We start from the raw sequence: 21,739 nt of genomic DNA on the forward strand, positions 1-21,739 counted from the left end.
ATCGGTACAAATATGTGAATGAAAAATACTTAAATACAAAAGCGAATTATTTCCAAAATGATGCAAAGTCATCGTGACCATAGGAGGAAGAAAGGAAGGTCCCCTTCTATAGCGGGGTGGACGGCTACACTGCCTTCAGACAAGAAGCCCATACCATCCTACCTAGGGATTAGACGAAGAGGTCATATCGCTACTGCAGACTTGAGGATGTCCTGTCTCCCAAACCTGATGACAGCAATAGTAATGAAAAACAGCACCGTCCCGCCGAAGGAAAACGAAGTCAAGGCCTTCAATGTTACGGATATACGAGTATTTGCCCGTCCAGAGGGGAATGGTGATTCCCAAAAACAGCTATGTTTGTCATGTTACCATTACCCAGAGTAGGCGTTTGCAGTACCACAGAAATCAATGTGTCATTCTCCAGCATTTCACCGAAACGCCCAACTGTCAACAAACGAACAGACACAAGCGACGACCATAATCAGACAAGAAAATAGCAAACGAAGATTGGCGATTGCAGAGGCGGCATTTATAAAACCACAGAGACCACGCATAAACTTTCAGAAAGGAAATATTATGGAAATTCTCTCGCGAACATTCACTTATTTTCATTTATGCATACATGTACTCGCACTCTCTGCAGAAGGATTTATGGTGCATTTATTCACTTGGCACAAGCAGCCCTGAATGTATTTGCATAAATGGATAGCATTTCATAGCTCCATTTGATTTTCCCTTTTTCCTGGCGATAAAAGATGCATCGTTATCTATTTAAATAAAGAAAAACGCTATCGCAATACCATACGTTATACGTTTCGAGAAAAGGGAGCTGATGGTAGGGGAGAATAAGGGAATGGATATATAACTTTTTATTTTTGCATCCTACTCTCAGAATTAAGGAGAAAAAACATTTGCCATCCATGAAAACGTGCATATGAATTTATATACGATGGGAAATAAATATACTTTCTAAAAAGGGAATGGTTGAAACGGTGAAACCGTGAAATTTGCATCTAGAATTTTTTTTATTTGTGAGTGAGTGTTTATAATTGTATACGCTAGAATTTGAATTATGGAAATACACACCTACAGATTTTCAGTTTTGAAAAGAAAACTAGTGTGCCGGCTTTGTCTTTCCGTCAGCACTTTTTTTCTGTCCGCCCTTTTTCTGTCCGCCCTCAGATCTTAAAAACTGCTGAGGCTAGAGGGCTGCAAATTGGTATGTTGATCATCCACCTTCCAATCATCAAACATAACAAATTGCAGCCCTCTAGCCTCAGCAGTTTTCATTTTATTTAAGGTTAAAGTTATCCATAATCGTGCGTCTGGCAACGATATAGGCCAGGCCACCACCGGGACCTGGTTAAAGTTTCATGGGCCGCGGCTCATACAGCATTACACCAAGACCACCAAAAGATAGATCTGTTTTCGGTGGCCTTGATTATACTATGTATAGAAAACTCGATTGCGCCGAAAAAACTTCGGCTCATTTTTTACTTGTTTATGAACGTTTTTAATTGAATTCTAATGCCAATAACCACATACTCGAGCATAATATTGTTTGTGTTAATTTGATCAAAGTAAAAGACTCGGAAATATCTTTAAATATTATCTATAAAGTGTCATCAGTCGGCTTATTGTCATACCCACTTCAATGTAACTGATTTTCAAGGTTCTTTCATCATCTATTGAGTCATTCCGATTTATGTAAATGTGTCAGTTTCTTGCATCTTATCATCATTATTTCATAACCATTTGTAAGTTCCAATAGTCAGGCTTTCATTTAATCCCTACGAACTGTAGAAATCCTTTATCAAGGTAAGTGGACAGCGATAAAAAGATAGAAGATTAAGAAATTATAACAGTAAAAACATAGGGTGTAAAGATCAATTGTATCAGCAGTGTTGCTGCACTGTTTACATATCTACGCGTAAACTGGTACATTCATATACAGTATATATATATATATATATATATATATATATATATATATATATATATATATATATATATATATATATAAATATATCTGCAGCTGTCAGAATACATGCATTGTAACACAATACATTTTGTCTTCATTTGGTCAATGTATTTATTGTTTTTTTTTTTATATAACTATAAAGATTTTCCCGTTTAATTTTGTATTTCTGATTTACCCCCTGATTTCCTCCGCCGCCTCCTTTCGTCTGAGAGGAATCCATTCCCTTCTAGCTTCCGGTATTTATTTAAAGTTGATATTGGTGTGCTCCCCTCCGTTCGTAGATGACTTCCCCTCTCGTCCCGAGCTTTATTTTTCCTTGGCCTTAGCCAGCTTGATTCTGTATTTTTATCGTCCTTTCTTCTGGTTGTCTTATTTCCCGTTTATTTGCTTTGTTCCTTCTTCTTATTTTGGTCTTGCAGCCAGATTTAACACTTACTCATCTAAAAATTCATCACCCCAACGCGCTATTTTGTCTATCTCATATTTAAAGGTGATCTGTTGGCAAGTGTTAATTGTTTATTTTTATATTCGTGCATCTTTTCGCGTATTTTTAGATATATTCTTCTTGGGAACAAATCTGAAACGATTACCAACAGGTTATCAATGCTATTTTATCATTAATCACGTTATGGTCAACGTTTTCACTCTGGAGGGAAAATTCTCCCTCTGTTTGAAGGTAACTTGCCCGGAAGGCAGGTAAATCCATTACCTTTAGGGTTTATTAGTGGAAATCATAAAGAGACAAAGTAGGACTTTCATTGAAGTAAATAGACTGATGTGCGGTACATAATTATGAAGATGCCGAGTTTCCTGGATATTCTAGTCATGGGTAAATTGGTTATGCGCACTTTGTTTGTTTCTTGTTTCTTTGACTTGTGCAATGACCTGTTCTCTGGGCTTTGTGGGGGAAAGAGTTTATAGTCTTTTTTATTTGTTTAAAATATTGATCTGTTTTTCTTGGATGAATCATATGATCGCTGTATCTCAGAATTTTTTTTTTTATTTATGCCATTTCTCACCTTAGAGGAGGTATCTTAAAAAAATGTAGACTTCTGGTTCTCATCAGATCTTTTTTTGGGATGAGGATGCTAGGCTCAGGCCCAAATCCAACCTGGCTACTACCCATCTCAGTCGATAAACCACTAGTTGCCAAATTCACAGTGTAGATCAGCGTAGGTACAACTGATTGCTCAGGAAACGAGAGTAGGCCCACTCTGCCTCCCCATGGGACCGATCCCGGGTTTCCCACATATTTCGATTAACACTACTGCTCTTAACCTGGTCACTGGTTAATGTGGAAACAAGACAGGTGACTCGAGCGCAATATGCAAGTGTGAGACAACGACACTTGACAGGATTAGAGATGGGGATTAACTTCCTCACCCCATGAAAGGAGAGGTCAAGAGGTAGTTCTGCTTTGGCCCTCATCAGTTCACACCTGGGGTGACCACTCAGTGGGAACGGATCCTCTGGAACACTTGCCTGAGAATTGGTCTTGAAATTAAATCGTCCTTGTAGTCGGATTTCCGACGGCCCTCTGATCGATTCCCATTGCCAGGTTGATTACTGATGGCGGATTCCAGAATATTCCTTTTGTATGAGCAACTGCTCTTGAAAACTGCTTAACCTCTTTCCAGTTTATGATATGTTTCCTCATATCTACGAAAAACCCTGGACTGGTCTTTTATGCTTCATTAATCCTTGTGAAATGGGTCTACATGTCTTCCAGATATAAATTTCATTGCAGTCATTGCATTGCAGGGAAACCGTTGGATCCATTTCACAATGTTAGTTGAACATAAAGAATTAGCAGTAGATGGCTCTTGGAGTTTTGGGATTTTCGTACATAAACAGGACACTGGCCGTGAGAGAAACTCCAATGAGGCCAAGCTGTTTTTCTGTATAGAATGAAGACTCTAGAATCTGCCATCACGAATCAAAGTGAGATTAGGAAACTATAAGGTACCCACTGAAAAATACGACTTATTCTCAGGCAAGTGTCCCAGAGGCTCCGCCCTCTGGCTGGTCAACCCAAGTGTGAGCTAATGAAGACCAAAACAGGAGAGCGTCAGGACCTTTTCCAACAGAGGACAAGAACGATAAACGCCATCTCTAAACACTGAATGTTGTACTGTACTCCAGTTACCTACCTACCTACCTACCTTTTCGCATTTGCCAGTTTAGAAAGTTTAGGTGAAATATAAAGAAGTGCTGGTCCCCTGGTATGGTCGCTAGTGTCGTGACACCGCTCAGATGAAAAATCACTGACTCTGTATCATGATCAGTTACTACCGCAGTGTGGGGTCTGCGGTGGGAGGTTGAAACCAACAATTTTTGGAAGCTTGAATTTCAAGTCAATGGCCCCTGTGTGCTTGTTCCATGTGAATAGGTTACATCTACCCAAATAATAATAATAATAATAATAATAATAATAATAATAATAATTTGTTGAGATTTCCAACATTCTGTAATGCAGTGGTGGAAAAAACTCCTCTCTCTGCCAACGAATATACAGTAATATTCCACGATTACTAAGCCGAGCGAAATTAACTATTAATAGTAAGAAAAGAGTACCTGGCCTTTCTTTAATCTTAAGCTGCATTTCGTGCTTCGAGTGGGGAAGAGCTTCCCATATTTCAGCTGTGGTGAAATGAGATGTTAAATGGTTTAATGTGGCTAGGGCGGCTTACGTTCTAATAATGTATGGCAATTCTTGCGGGTGACTCGTCCGTGTAATAAACAATTCATCCTTTTTAGCTTTATTGATCGCTCACTATATATATATATATATATATATATATATATATATATATATATATATATATATATATATATATAATAATATATATATATATATATATATATATATATATATATATGTGTGTGTGTGTGTGTGTGTGTGTGTGTGTGTGTGTGTGTGTTTATGTTGGAAATAGTCAACACACAATCACCTGTGGAGCAGAAATAAATTTCTGACTCACATCAGGATCGAACCTGGGCAGGCTAACTGCTTGCATACCAGCCTGTTTTCCCCAACTTCCCGACTCAGCAGTGACCCAATTGACAGCATTCCATTCGAGTTATCCCTTCAATTGAAAGACCTGGGTTCGATCCTGATGCGAGTCAGAAATTTATTTATATATGTATGTATGTATATATATAATATATATGTTATATATCTGTGTGTATACATTTGTATATATATAAAATTGTGTGTGTGTGTAGCTTCAAACTTACTAAACATGTGTGTATTTACACGCACTCTTCATACGCGTGTGTGTAGAACATTAAATATCCGAAGATAATGAAGCTGGCCAGAGAGATGTATTCCTTAGGAGGAATATGTCACCTTTCTCTCTCTCTCTCTCTCTCTCTCTCTCTCTCTGTGTGTGTGTGCACTCTCTTGTTTATGAACGTATGCCAACAACGGAGGGATTAGAAACACGATAAATCTTTAATAGCAGTAAAGACGTTCACACTTTTTGACGTTTTACAGAAGTTCTTTGTCACCTCTCTTGTTTTGACCAGTTTTCTTTTGTAACAACGATTATACGTGAATCATCATTATTGAAATTACCAGGTTTTTTTCTAAAGTTAAATGATTGCGTAAGCTCTCTTTGATTTGTCATTCGTATTTCTTGTTTTTTCTCTCTGCTGTGAAGGTTCTCATTATTCCCTTTTTGAAAGTTATGCTTTGATATACAGGCAGAAGGCTTCAGTGTTGAGTTTCAAAAAAAAAAAACACACGCACACAGAAAAGGTCCAGTTCTCTTATCGCGAAAGATTAGATGAGGTGGTACGTGCAATTTAACAAAATATTTTCCCTTCCCGCCTAACGAAGTCTCTCTCTTTCTCCCTTTTACTCAGGATTATACACACACACACACACACACACACACACACACACACACACACACACACACACACACACACACACAATCCCTCCTTCCTGAGAGATTTATGGTATTATGCTCGTCTATTTCCTTGCGTTAATGGGAAGTGATACTTCTTTCTCTGCGGAGGGGAATCATAAAGAAAAACTGGGGTCTGGAATGCTTTGTTGAAAGAGTTTCGGAATTATATTTTCAGCTTTTTCACGGGATGTAAACAGTGTATTTATATAAAGACGCTCCTTTTTTATTACGAAGTAATTGGTTATCAAGTCGCCCACCTCTCTGATATACATAGAGGTAGATTTGAATTTCTTGTCATTCTGAAAAGTGTACAGTCTTATTGGTTGCTTTGTCTATATCTTGTTTGCGGGTACGTTTTGTAATTGAACAAAATATATGAATCCCAAGGAAAGTGGAATTTAAGAAAACACCAATGCATGCGGTGAGAATACTTAAGATGACAGCGTTTACGTAACATGTCTCCTTTTTTCGTATGTCAAAGGCGGTGACTCACGCTCTCATTTGAATGTTCGTCTTGTTGATACCTAGTGGAAGGCGTCGTTATATAACAAGCCTTAATGGAGGTCTTTGGCGAGGTCATGTGAAACAGTTTGTGGATGTGGAATGTTTCACAAATCAGAATATCTAATTTGCCAGCAAATCTGTCGGATCTCGCTGCTTTTGACTGCTGCTCCCTTCATCTACAGTATGTCGTCAGAAATTCCATCCGTTGCTGGGACGGCCTCTGGATCGACGTTTGAATTCAGATTCAAAATTCTACTCACCCGAATAACTCTGTGATGGACTTTTTTTTTTTTCCCCCATTTCATCTTTCTGTTTTGTGCTGCAGAGCCACAAGGCTTTTCCTTTTACAATGATGTTCAGCAAACGTGACTTACAGTACCTTACCAGTGCACAACAGACAGTTTATTGGCAAGCATTTAATCTACAAAGGACTTTGCAACTTTGAGAATCATTGCAGTAAATTGACAGTGAAGCATTAGATAATATGTTAAGTACCAGAAACTCCATACTACTTTACTTCCAATTTTTTTCCCAAGATCCACTACACGGGGATCCCAGAAAAAAAAAAAAACTATAATTGAACAAAGTTACACTTGAGATGTTGACATATCAACTTCCATATTATGATTGGACTATTTCCTTGAGATAGTGGAACATAACTTCGTAACATAGAATTCTTCTTAAATATAGCTTACATATAAAGATTGGTACATTTCTCCTTGTTGAATTTATTTTTACAGTGGACTGGAAATGATCTTGACATAAGATTTAAATCCTGGAAATTTAATAGGCCCCAAAAAGAGAGAGAACTTCAGGGGTAGGGGGAAAGTATATATATGATTTATGGAAAAATAAGGCAAACTTGCAGGCCAATCCATTCGCTCTTTGTAAATGACCGCCAGAGCGCTTTGTCGAAACGTCTGAAAGTAATCAAACTAAGACAACAGGAAAACTTTACTTTAGGAAACTTAATAGACCAGCTACACGCTGACGAAAAGATCATAAGAAGAATAGAGAAGACTCTGTGTAAATTGAATGCCGTAGAAATAGCCATTAGTTCCCAGATTCTGTCATGCAAATAGTACAAATACATACTTCAGCATACCAGTCAGTAATCAATACATGTATCTCAGCAGTACTCACACATGACCTACAAACAGGAAAAAGTTCATCAGATCGTCAGGTTGATTAAAAAAAAAAAACGTTCAGGGTGAAGAAAATAATTCCAGTCTGTAATCCAGCTAACAGGTACTTTTTATGGAAAACACAAAAACAGAACTCGACCGGCATGGAAATGTCGAAGGTAAACAAATAAAAAGACTGAATACCGACACAAATAGATGGAAGCATTTCATGGTAGGGAACAGAAAAATCGGCTACGTGTCAACAAGCGTGGATTACAGGAAAGGCTTCCTAACATAGACGTAAGATTACAAAGATGAAAATATTCAGTAAGCCCGCACATGGACAAAAAACAGATGCGACGCTTTGCCATTCGTTTGTGGGAAATTTTGCAAATTGATGTCATTCGCTGACGCAATATAGTATTGAAAGGAAACGTAAAAGTATAAAGAATAAGGTTGGTATAATTTGAAAGGAAGTACAGGAAATTGTTTATAATATGATGAGTATAATTTGAAAGGAAGTACAGAAAATTATTAACAATAATAATGAGTATAATTTGAAAGAAAGTACAAAAAATTATTAATAACCTGATGAGTATAATTTGAAAGGAAGCACGGAAAATTATTAATAATATGATTAGTATAATTTGAAAGGAAGTACAGAAAATTTTTAATAATATGGTGAGTACATTTACAAGCCTAAATATTAGCCTTCAAATAAATAGACATGTACAGTACGTGAAAGCAGAAGTTGATGAAAACTAAAAGTTAGGAATTAATTAAATCGTCTACATAGTGACCAATCATGAAATGAAAACGGAAACTTTTTTTATGGAATGAAAAAACTCGAAGCGATACACAGGAATATAGATAAAAATTATCCATTCTTTCATCACGAACATTTTTGTCAACGCATAAATGTAACAAGAACTCAGTTGCAACATTGTCGCATACAAACTTATAAAAAGTTGAATCTCCTTTTGCCAAAATAAAAATAAGTAATTCTAAGCTTATAAAGTTTAAGTAAGAATTCACTTGCAATACATAGACATAAAAAGTTATAGACTCCCTTTTGCCAAAGTAAAATTAAGTATATCTAAGCTTATAAAGTTTAAGTAAGAATTCATTTGCAATACATAGACATAAAAAGTTATAGACTCCCTTTTGCCAAAATAAAATTGAAGTATATCTAAGCTTATAAAGTTTAAGTAAGAATTCACTTGCAATACATAGACACAAAAAGTTATAGACTCCCTTTTGCCAAAATAAAATTAAGTATATCTAAGCTTATAAAGTTTAAGTAAGAATTCACTTGCAATACATAGACATAAAAAGTTATAGACTCCCTTTTGCCAAAATAAAATTAAGTATATCTAAGCTTATAAAGTTTAAGTAAGAATTCACTTGCAATGCATAGACATAAAAAGTTATAGACTCCCTTTTGCCAAAATAAAATTAAGTATATCTAGGCTTATAAAGTTTAAGTAAGAATTCACTTGCAATACATAGACATAAAAAGTTATAGACTCCCTTTGCCAAAAATAAAATTAAGTATATATAAATTTATAAAGTTTAAGTAAGAATTCACTTGCAATACATAGACATAAAAAGTTATAGACTCCCTTTGCCAAAATAAAATTAAGTATATCTAAGCTTATAAAGTTTAAGTAAGAATTCACTTGCAATGCATAGACATAAAAGTTATAGACTCCCTTTTGCCAAAATAAAATTAAGTATATCTATGCTTATAAAGTTTAAGTAAGAATTCACTTGCAATACATAGACATAAAAAGTTATAGACTCCCTTTTGCCAAAATAAAATTAAGTATATCTAGGCTTATAAAGTTTAAGTAAGAATTCACTTGCAATACATAGACATAAAAAGTTATAGACTCCCTTTTGCCAAAATAAAATTAAGTATATCTAAGCTTATAAATTTTAAGTAAGAATGCACTTGCATTACATAGACATAAAAAGTTATAGACCCCCTTTTGCCAAAATAAAATTAAGTATATCTAAGCTTCTAAAATGTTTAAGTAAGAATTCACTTGCAATACATAGACATAAAAAGTTATAGACTCCCTTTTGCCAAAATAAAATTAAGTATATCTATGCTTATAAAGTTTAAGTGAGAATTCACTTGCAATACATAGACATAAAAAGTTATAAACTCAGTTTTGCCAAAATAAAATTTAAGTATATCTAAGCTTATAAAGTTTAAGTAAGAATTCACTTGCAATACATAGACATAAAAAGTTATAGACTCCCTTTAGCCAAAATAAAATTAAGTATATCTAAGCTTATAAAGTTTAAGTAAGAATTCACTTGCAATACATAGACATAAAAAGTTATAGACTCCCTTTGCAAAATAAAATTAAGTATATCTAAGCTTATAAAGTTTAAGTAAGAATTCTTGCAATACATAGACATAAAAGTTATAGACTTCACAATAAAATAGACATTATAGCCTTTTGCCAAAATAAAATTTAAGTATTTCTAAGCTTATAAAGTTTAAGTAAGAATTCACTTGCAATACATAGACATAAAAGTTATAGACTCCTTTGCAAAATAAAATTAAGTATATCTAAGCTTATAAAGTTTAAGTAAGAATTCACTTGCAATACATAGACATAAAAAGTTATAGACTCCCTTTTGCCAAAATAAAATTAAGTATATCTAAGCTTATAAAGTTTAAGTAAGAATTCACTTGTAATGCATAGACATAAAAAGTTATAGACTCCCTTTTGCCAAAATAAAATTAAGTATATCTAGGCTTATAAAGTTTAAGTAAGAATTCACTTGCAATACATAGACATAAAAAGTTATAGACTCCCTTTTGCCAAAATAAAATTTAAGTATTTCTAAGCTTATAAAGTTTAAGTAAGAATTCACTTGCAATACATAGACATAAAAAGTTATAAACTCCCTTTTGCCAAAATAAAAAATAAAAAAATTTAAGTATTTCTAAGCTTATAAAGTTTAAGTAAGAATTCACTTGCAATACATAGACATAAAAAGTTATAGACTCCCTTTTGCAAAATAAAATTAAGTATATCTAAGCTTATAAAGTTTAAGTAAGAATTCACTTGCAATACATAGACATAAAAAGTTATAGACTCCCTTTTGCCAAAATAAAATTAAGTATATCTAAGCTTATAAAGTTTAAGTAAGAATTCACTTGTAATGCATAGACATAAAAAGTTATAGACTCCCTTTTGCCAAAATAAAATTAAGTATATCTATGCTTATAAAGTTTAAGTAAGAATTCACTTGCAATACATAGACATAAAAAGTTATAGACTCCCTTTTGCCAAAATAAAATTTAAGTATTTCTAAGCTTATAAAGTTTAAGTAAGAATTCACTTGCAATACATAGACATAAAAAGTTATAAACTCCCTTTTGCCAAAATAAAATTAAGTATATCTAAGCTTATAAAGTTTAAGTAAGAATTCACTTGCAATGCATAGACATAAAAAGTTATAGACGCCCTTTTGCCAAAATAAAATTTAAGTATTTATAAGCTTATAAAGTTTAAGTAAGAATTCGCTTGCAATACGTAGACATAAAAAGTTATAGACTCCCTTTTGCCAAAATAAAATTAAGTATATCTAAGCTTATAAAGTTTAAGTAAAAATTCACTTGCAATACATAGACATAAAAAGTTATAGACTCCCTTTTGCCAAAATAAAATTAAGTATATCTAAGCTTATAAAGTTTAAGTAAGAATTCACTTGCAATACATAGACATAAAACGTTATAGACTCCCTTTTGCCAAAATAAAATTAAGTATATCTAAGCTTATAAAGTTTAAGTAAGAATTCACTTGCAATACATAGACATAAAAAGTTATAAGACTCCCTTTTGCCAAAATAAAATTAAGTATATCTAAGCTTCTAAAATGTTTAAGTAAGAATTCACTTGCAATACATAGACATAAAAAGTTATAGACTCCCTTTTGCCAAAATAAAGTTAAGCAATTCTAAGCTTTTATAAAGTTTAAGTAAGAATTCACTTGCAACATTGTCGTATACATACAGTAGACATAAAAACTTACAGACTCCCTTTTGCCAAAATAAAATTAAGTCATTCTAAGCTTATAAAGTTTGAGTGAGTTCCAAAAGAAAAGAAAACATGAAAGACGTGAGAGCTGAAACAATAGATCTTGTCAAGAATCACATAGATCCAAAACAACTGTCAAGAATCTTCTTTTGTTTTTCCTTGCCGAGTGGAAATCTTCTCACGCCAAGTCTCTAGATTTGTGAAATCCTTTTCAGGTGCTCCGCTTCTATATGTGTGTGTGTGGATTACGTCTCTGCACTCCACTCTTCTAGTCAAAAGATTGGCCTTGACGAGGATGATGCGTCTGTTGTTAAAGATGAACTGACTGATCGGTGGTAGGTCAGAGGTCAAATAGTCAAGAAGACTTCAGGAGCAACAAAATTTCATCGGTGGAGGTGTTTAATGAACAGGTGAGTAAGCCCGTGGTGCTGTTGCGTCCAGTGTTTCATTCACCTCGCTGATAGTAAGACTCCAGTGTGTCAATAGCACGTTTTCCTTTTTTTTATTTATATCTGTGAAATGTTATTTTTACAATTTTTTTTTATAATTAAGATTTCTTATGAACAGAGTTGTGTTACTTGAATCATGTTTTGATTATCTAATACCTTTCAGAGAAGGTAGTGATGAATTGTAGATTTAAGTACTAATTACAAAAAAAATGTGATCTTGGGAAATGTAGGGACGTTTCAAGCGTTCGAGTTAGTATAATGCATCGAATTTTCTTACTTTCCTTGAAATACACCTGACATGCACCTCCATGTTAAATATGTGCCATAAAGAGATATTTCTCGTTACTCACAAACTCCCCACACTCTTGAATTTTAGAATTTCTTGATCCTGAGATCCTTTTTCTCCTAAAACCTCAAGAGTTCACCCCAGTTACAATCTTTGTCTTAAGCTGGACATTATGATCAGTGTCAAATGATATCTCAAATCTAGCTCTCCTTTCTTACATAATAAAGTTATCAGTTATTTTATTTCTCCGTCGCTTTTGTAATACAACATGACACTAATAGCCCCATCCACCTGCGATGCCATTCTTTACATTAACTTTATCACTGCCAGTTGTAGTAACATTCACGAGTGAATGTTTGTTCCACCAGTTCTGATGTAATGGGATCCTCCCGTTCCGCCCCCCATGAAGTAATTCAGTTAACCCTTTGCTTTTTTTTTATAAGTTCATTTACGCTTTCCTCTAAATTCATCTCCACAGTTTTCCGCGTTTTTCAGGGTTTTGGAATACGTGTTATAGTACTCCAAAATCTTTGTAGCGTAGTAAGAAAAATGAAATGTTCCCAAAAACAGGTGGCATTTGCAGAGACCCTCACTGCGAATATTCACTTTCACGCCTTGAGAAGCTATTTGGAGTTTATATACTGAGTCTCACTAGAGCCATTGGCAATTTAGTAATATTACTTTGTCCAGTCATAGGGGTCGTCTTTAACTCAATTTCCGTGTCTTTCAATTCTCATAATGAGCATAGTCCCCGTAGATAGGTAGTTCCGTGTGAGGTGCACTGTAGGCATTACTTACGATCCTTTGCAACGTTCCTTCGGCCCCTAGCTACAACCCCTTTCATTCCTTTTACTATATCTCCGTTCCTATCTCTTTCTTCCATCTTACTTTCCTCAACCCTCTCCTAACAGTTGTTTCAACAGTATTTTCAGCGCAGAATGACTTCATAGGTCCCAGCGCTTGGCCTTTGGCCTAAGTTTCATATTCCAATTCCAACTCCACAATTAGCGTAGTAAATCTCATCAGTTGTGCAAAAATGCACGCAAACTGATTAAACTCTTCCGTAAAACGCAGCAAATCATGATACATTTTTCTCATCATCATCCAATTTCAGTGGACTTGTAAAATGAAAAAAAATAAAAAAAAACTCTCATATCTTGAGCCATCAGACGAATAAAAGCGTCACGCCCGCCGTCATAAACGCCCTCTGAAAGCCAGACAATGGATTAAGAAGAATTACATCATTCTTGCGAAGAGACTTTGCGTGCTGGCATATTTGTCAGGAAACAGGGAGTTCAGCTCACTTAAGCAGGAAGTGCAGACTTTGGTTTCTCCCTTGAAACCTTGACTATGATTACCATATACGCGGGACTTTCTTTCACAGTACACACACACACACGCATGAATGCACATATGTACGTATATATATTATACATATAAATAAATATATGGGTATATATTTATATATGTAAATATAATCTATATATATACATATATTTATTTATATGTATAATATTTATACATACATATGTGCATCCATGCGTGTATGTGTGTGTGTGTGTAGTGTGGAAGAAAGTCCCGCGTATGTGGTAATCATAGTCAAGGTTTCAATACAACACTATACGCCCGCGATAACAAATAGTTACACGGGAGATTCAAGAATGTAATAGGGCATTTTATGGGCAAGAAGAGTTGATGTTGAAGAGACAGGAGAAGATAATGATAGGGTAGATAGGCAGAACTTGAAAAACATTTTAGCATGCTTGGTGACGTATTGAATTAAGAGGTTTGAATCCACAGGGCAGTAAGGAAAAGAACAAAAGTTCTTTGCTGCGCCCCTTCGGCTCCTAGCTGCTACTCCTTTCATTCCTTTGACTGTCCCTCCGTACATATTCTGCAGTCTTCTTTTCCACCCTCTCCTCACAATTGTTTCTTAGTGCAACTGCGCGGTTTTCCTCTTGTTACATCTGTAAAACCTTTTTATTCTCACAGTTTCCCTTTCAGCGCTGAATAACCGCATAGGTCTCAGCCCTAGGCCTTTGGTCTAAATTTTATATTACAGTTCCAATTCCAACATGACAAATACGCCTGGTGTGTAAGGAAAGGGAACTTACAAAGCAAATCCAGGCTAATCTGTAAAGTTGCGATCACAAAACATTGAGAATTCACATAGCTGGAACGTTGTTAAGATCGTACCACAAATGGGGAATCGTCCACGGATTATGTTTAGAGAGGCTGGAATAAAAACAAAAGATTGGGAACTCAGAGACTGAGATAATCTTGGAATTGAATGAATATGAAAGAGTCTTAGAATTTAACGAGGTTGAAAGACTCTTGGGATTGAATGAATATGAAAGAGTCTTGGATTGTAATGAGAAAGAAAGAGTCTTGGAATGTAATGAGAGAGAAAGAGTCTTGGAATGTAATGAGAAAGAAAATAGAGTCTTGGAATGTAATGAGAAAGAAAGAGTCTTGGAATGTAATGAGAAAGAAAGAGTCTTGAATGTAATGAGAAAGAAAAAGTCTTGGAATGTAATGAGAAGGAAAGAGTTTTGGAATGTAATGAGGAGAGTCTTGGGTTGTAATGAGAAAGAAGATTCTTGGAATGTAATGAGAAAGAGTCTTGGAATGTAATAAAAATGAAAGATTCTTGGAATGTAATGAGAGGGAAAGATTCTTGGAATTTAATGAGAAGGAAAGTCTTGGAATGTAATGAGAAGGAAAGAGTCTTGGAATGTAATGAGAAGGAACGATTCTTGGAATGTAATGAGAAGGAAAGATTCTTGGAATTTGATGAGAAAGAAAGTCTTGGAATGTAATGAGAAGGAAAGTCTTGGAATGTAATGAGAAGGAAAGATTTTTGGAATGTAATGAGAAAGAAAGATTCTTGGAATTTAATGAAAAGGAAAGAGCAGCGGCACAAGGGCCAGGTTTAGAAAGATGATGGTAGCCAAAGGCCGGAAAGTCCCACGAGGAATACCAAAGCCAAGATAGAAAAGAGAGAGAGAGAGAGAGAGAGAGAGAGAGAGCGAGAGAGAGAAAGAGAGAGAGAGAATCAGTCAGTCTTTACCGGTGACACTTTTTTTTAACCTGCTTGAAATTTATTTTTTCATTCATTTCCTCTCGGATTTTAAGACATTCGGTGGAAGAAGTTTTACAATTGTTAGGGAGTGGAGGAATTGAGAGGCCATAGTGGTCATTTCAGCATACAAGAACATATATGCCCACGCATACATACATAAACGCAGGCACACACACATATATTTTATATATATACAAATTCATAAGGTTTTATTTTATTTACATGTCCGCGCAGTATTTTAGTTTTTACTCTCGTGTCATCAATAATTCATTTGCTGAATAACATCTTAACGTTCAGTAACAATTAAGTTGCGCTTTCCTCTGTAATTCTATTTCGAATACAGATTTCTCTTACCAAGCGACTCTGTATTCTTTTGTTTTCTAATTCACTATCCTTTGAAGATGTATCCTTTGCCTATTTATCTCCCTTATTCTTCCACTTACACACTAATATCGACATGAAAAGAACGGTGTTTTGGTCTTGACACGTTCTCAGACTCTGTTTGGGAAAAATATTGCAATTGCAACAAGTGTTGGCACATTAGGTTTCTCTCCCCGTAGGTGGTTAGTGCCATCAGTGCACCTCATGCGATGCACTGTAGGCATTGCTTAAGGTTCTTTGCAGCGTGCCTTCAGCCCCTAGCTGCAACCCTTTTCGTTCCTTTTACTGTACCTTCTTTCATATTCTCTCTCCCATCTTACTTTCCACCCGCTCCTAACAGTTGATTCATAGTGCAACTGCGAGGTTTTCCTCCTGTCACACATTTCAAACTTTTACTGTTAATTTCCGTTTCAGCTCTGAATGACCTCACAGGTCCCAGTGCTTGGCCTTTGGCCTAAATTCTATGTTCAGTTCAATTCAACTAGGTTCGTCTGAACGCGCTTCCTTAGAAAACAGAAGTGAAAAGGGCTAATTACAGATTACACTTTTCTACACTAAGATTCCATTTAACTAATTTAAATATTTTTTTTTCAGAGATCTTAAGAAACAACGGTAGAGATCATAATATTTATGGTTTTCTAAGTGAATTATACTGTTTTGTTCAAAGCAGGAATCGGGTAGAGGAGTAATACCTTTGTTCATTCAAGAAACTCATTCAGCGTTGCTTTCCATCGTATAAGGAAGGAAGTTCAGTTCTTGAAGACTTGTAGTAGTCTGCTCATTACTATGTCAATTCTTGAAGACTTGTACTAGTCTGCTCGTTACGATATCAATACTTGAAGACTTGTACTAGTCTGCTCGTTACGATATCAATTCTTGAAGACGTGTAGTATCTGCTCGTTACGATATCAATTCTTGAAGACTTGTACTAGTCTGTTCGTTACGATATCATTTCTTGAAGACTTGTACTAGTCTGCTCGTTACTATATCAATTCTTGAAGACTTCTACTAGTCTGCTCGTTACTATATCAATTCTTGAAGACGTGTAGTAGTCTGCGCGTTACGATATCAATTCTTGAAGACTCGTACTAGTCTGCTCGTTACGATATCAATTCTTGAAGACTTGTACTAGTCTGCTCGTTACTATATCAATTCTTGAAGACTTGTACTAGTCTGCTCGTTACTATATCAATTCTTGAAGACTTGTACTAGTCTGCTCGTTACTATATCAATTCTTGAAGACTTGTACTAGTCTGCTCGTTACTATATCAATTCTTGAAGACGTGTAGTAGTCTACGCGTTACGATATCAATTCTTGAAGACTTGTGCCAGTCTGCTCGTTACTATATCAATTCTTGAAGACTTGTACTAGTCTGCTCGTTACTATATCAATTCTTGAAGACTTGTACTAGTCTGCTCCTTACTATATCAATTCTTGAAGACTTGTACTAGTCTGCTCGTTACTATATCAATTCTTGGAGACTTGTACTAGTCTGCTCGTTACGATATCAATTCTTGAAGAATTGTACTAGTCAGCTCATTACTATATCAGTTCTTGAAGACTTGTACTAGTCTGCTCGTTACTATATCAATTCTTGAAGACTTGTACTAGTCTGCTCGTTACTATATCAATTCTTGAAGACGTGTAGTAGTCTGCGCGTTACGATATCAGTTCTTGAAGACTCGTACTAGTCTGCTCGTTATGATATCAATTCTTGAAGACTTGTACTAGTCTGCTCGTTACGATATAAATTCTCGAAGACGTGTAGTAGTCTGCTCGTTACGATATCAATTCTTGAAGACTCGTACTAGTCTGCTCGTTACGATATCAATTCTTGAAGACTTTTACTAGTCAGCTCGTTACAATATCAATTCTTGAAGACATGTAGTAGTCTGCTCGTTACGATATCAATTCTTGAAGACTTGTGCCAGTCTGCTCGTTACGATATCAATTCTTGAAGACTTGTACTAGTTTGCTCGTTACGATATCAATTCTTGAAGACTTGCAGTATTCTGCGCATTACGATATCAATTCTTGAAGACTTGTACTAGTCTTCTCGTTACGATATCAATTCTTGAAGACTTGTACTAGTCTGCTTGTTACGATATGAATTCTTGAAGACGTGTAGTAGTCTGCTCGTTATGATATGAATTCTTGAAGACTTGTACTAGTCTGCTCGTTACGATATAAATTCTTGAAGACTTGTAGTCGCCTGCTCGTTACGATATGAATTCTTGAAGACGTGTAGTAGTCTGCTCGTTACGATATCAAATCTTGAAGACTTGTAGTAGTCTGCGCATTACGATATCAATTCTTGAGGACTTGTAGTAGTCTGCGCGTTACGATATCAATTCTCGAAGACTTGCAGTAGTCTGCTCGTTACGATATCAATTCTTGAAGACGTGTAGCAGTCTGCGCGTTACGATATCAATTCTTGAAGACTTGTACTAGTCTGCTCGTTACGATATCAATTCTTGAAGACTTGTACTAGTCTGCTCGTTACGATATCAATTCTTGAAGACGTGTAGTAGTCTGTTCGTTACGATATCAATTCTTGAAGACTTGTACTAGTCTGCTCGTTATGATATCAATTCTTGAAGACTTGTAGTAGTCTGCTCATTACAATATCAATTCTTGAAGACGTGTAGTAGTCTGCTCGTTACGATATCAATTCTTGAAGACTTGTACTAGTCTGTTCGTTACGATATCAATTCTTGAAGACTTGTACTAGTCTGCTCGTTACGATATAAATTCTTGAAGACGTGTAGTAGTCTGCTCGTTACGATATCAATTCTTGAAGACTTGTAGTAGTCTGCTCGTTACGATATCAATTCTTGAAGACTTGTAGTAGTCTGCTCGTTACGATATCAATTCTTGAGACTTGTACTAGTGTGCTCGTTACGATATCAATTCTTGAAGACTTGTACTAGTCTGCTCGTTACAATATAAATTCTTGAAGACTTGTAGTCGCCTGCTCGTTACGATATCAATTCTTGAAGACGTGTAGTAGTCTGCTCGTTACGATATCAATTCTTGAAGACTTGTAGTAGTCTGCGCGTTACGATATCAATTCTTGAGGACTTGTAGTAGTCTGCGCGTTACGATATCAATTCTCAAAGACTTGTAGTAGTCTGCTCGTTACGATATCAGTTCTTGAAGACTTGTAGTAGTCTGCGCATTACGATATCAATTCTCGAAGAGGTGTAGTAGTCTGCTCCTTACGATATCAATTCTTGAAGACTTGTAGTAGTCTGCTCGTTACAATAACAATTCTTGAAGACTTGTAGTAGTCTGCTCGGTACGATATCAATTCTTGAAGACTTGTAGTAGTCTGCTCATTACGATATCAATTCTTGAAGACTTGTGCTAGTCTGCTCGTTACGATATCAATTCTTGAAGACTTGTAGTAGTCTGCTCATTACAATATCAATTCTTGAAGACTTGTAGTAGTCTGCTCGTTACGATATCAATTCTTGAAGACTTGTAGTAGTCTTCTCGTTACGATATCAATTCTTGAAGACTTGTAGTAGTCTGCTCATTACGATATCAATTCTTGAAGGTTTGTAGTAGTCTGCTCGTTACGATAACAATTCTTGAAGACTTGTAGCAGTCTTCTCGTTACGATATCAATTCTTGAAGACTTGTAGTAGTCTGCTCGTTACGATATCAATTCTTGAAGACTTGTACTAGTCTGCTTGTTACGATATCAATTATTGAAGACTTGTGCTAGTCTGCTCGTTACGATATCAATTCTGGAAGACTTGCAGTAGTCTGCTCGTTACGATATCAATTCTTGAAGACTTGTAGTAGTCTGCTCATTACGATATCAATTCTTGAAGACTTGTGCTAGTCTGCTCGTTACGATATCAATTCTTGAAGACTTGTAGTAGTCTGCTCATTACAATATCAATTCTTGAAGACTTGTAGTAGTCTGCTCGTTACGATATCAATTCTTGAAGACTTGTAGCAGTCTTCTCGTTACGATATCAATTCTTGAAGACTTGTAGTAGTCTGCTCGTTACGATATCAATTCTTGAAGACTTGTACTAGTCTGCTTGTTACGATATCAATTCTTGAAGACTTGTGCTAGTCTGCTCGTTACGATATCAATTCTGGAAGACTTGCAGTAGTCTGCTCGTTACGATATCAATTCTCGAAGACTTATAGTAGTCTGTGCGTTATATCAATTCTCGAAGACTTGTGCTAGTCTGCTCGTTACGATATCAATTCTCGAAGACGTATAGTAGTCTGCTAGTTACGATATCAATTCTCGAAGACTTGCTCTTGAAGACTTGTAGTAGTCTGCTCGTTACGATATCAATTCTCGAAGGCTTGTAGTAGTCTGCTCATTACGATATCAATTCTCGAAGACTTGTAGTAGTCTGCTCGTTACGATATCAATTCTTGAAGACGTGTAGTATTCTGCTCATTACGATATCAATTCTTGAAGACTTGTAGTAGTCTGCTCATGACAATATCAATTCTTGTAGACTTGTTGTAGTCTGCTCGTTACGATATCAATTCTTGAAGACTTGTAGTAGTCTGCTCGTTACGATATCAATTCTTGAAGACTTGTGCTAGTCTGCTCGTTACGATATCAATTCTTGAAGACTTGTAGTAGGCTGCTCATTACGGTATCAATTCTTGAAGACTTGTAGTAGTCTGCGCGTTACGATATCAATTCTCGAAGACTTGTAGTAGTCTGCTCGTTACAATATCAATTCTTGAAGACTTGTACTAGTCTGCGCATTACGATATCAATTCTCGAAGACTTGTAGTAGTCTGCTTGTTACGATATCAATTCTTGAAGACTTGTAGTAGTCTGCTCGTTACGATATCAATTCTCGAAGACTTGTAGTAGTCTGTTCGTTACGATATCAATTCTTGAAGACTTGTAGTAGTCTGCTCGTTACGATATCAATTCTTGAAGTCTTGTAGTAGTCTGTGCGTTACAATATCAATTCTTGAAGACTTGTAGTAGTCTGCTCGTTACGATATCAATTCTTGAAGACTTGTTGTAGTCTGCGCGTTACAATATCAATTCTTGAAGACTTGTAGTAGTCTGCTCATTACGATATCAATTCTTGAAGACTTGTAGTAGTCTGTGCGTTACGATATCAATTCTTGAAGACTTGTAGTAGTCTGCTCGTTACGATATCAATTCTTGAAGACTTGTTGTAGTCTGAAGCGCGTTACAATATCAATTCTTGAAGACTTGATATCAATTCTTAGTAGTCTGCTCATTACGATATCAATTCTTGAAGACTTGTAGTAGTCTGTGCGTTACGATATCAATTCTTGAAGACTTGTAGTAGTCTGCTCATTACGATATCAATTCTTGAAGACTTGTAGTAGTCTGTGCGTTACGATATCAATTCTTGAAGACTTGTTGTAGTCTGTGCGTTACAATATCAATTCTTGAAGACTTGTAGTAGTCTGCTCATTACGATATCAATTCTTGAAGACTTGTAGTAGTCTGTGCGTTACGATATCAATTCTTGAAGACCTTTAGTAGTCTGCACATTACGATATTAATTCTTGAAGACTTGTAGTAGATTGCTCATTATGATATCAATTCTCGAAGACTTGTAGTAGTCTGCTCGTTACGATATCAATTTTTGAAGACTTGTAGTAGTCTGCTCGTTACGATATCAATTTTTGAAGACTTGTAGTAGTCTGCTCATTAGGATATCAGTTCTTGAAGACTTGTAGTACTCTGCTCGTTACGATATCAATTCTCAAAGACTTGTAGTAGTCTGCTCATTACGATATCAATTCTTGAAGACGTGTAGTATTCTGCTCGTTACGATATCAATTCTTGAAGACTTGTAGTAGTCTGCTCGTTACGATATCAATTCTTGAAGACGTGTAGTATTCTGCTCGTTGCGATATCAATTCTTGAAGACTTGTAGTAGTCTGCTCGTTACGATATCAATTCTTGAAGACTTGTAGTATTC

General features: G+C 35.7%; 2 protein-coding genes across 15 annotated transcripts in view; both read left to right on the forward strand.

Moving 5' to 3' along the window:
- Positions 1–21,739, forward strand: part of LOC136837726 (octopamine receptor beta-2R-like) — a 355,532-nt gene that overhangs the window by 301,513 nt on the left and 32,280 nt on the right. For 12 of the 14 annotated variants that reach the window (XM_067102635.1, XM_067102631.1, XM_067102626.1 and 9 more), the window contains one exon: positions 11,799–11,993. The exons of the other annotated variants lie outside the window; for them this stretch is intronic. The gene's annotated coding sequence lies outside the window, so the exon portion shown is untranslated. The remainder of the gene's footprint in view (positions 1–11,798; positions 11,994–21,739) is intronic. 14 annotated transcript variants of the gene reach the window in all.
- LOC136837448 (F-actin-monooxygenase MICAL3-like) overlaps positions 1–21,739 on the forward strand; it is a 94,384-nt gene that overhangs the window by 44,408 nt on the left and 28,237 nt on the right. The window lies entirely within an intron of this gene.

The sequence above is a fragment of the Macrobrachium rosenbergii genome, chromosome 59, assembly GCF_040412425.1.
Source record: "Macrobrachium rosenbergii isolate ZJJX-2024 chromosome 59, ASM4041242v1, whole genome shotgun sequence".
NCBI lineage: Eukaryota > Metazoa > Arthropoda > Malacostraca > Decapoda > Palaemonidae > Macrobrachium > Macrobrachium rosenbergii.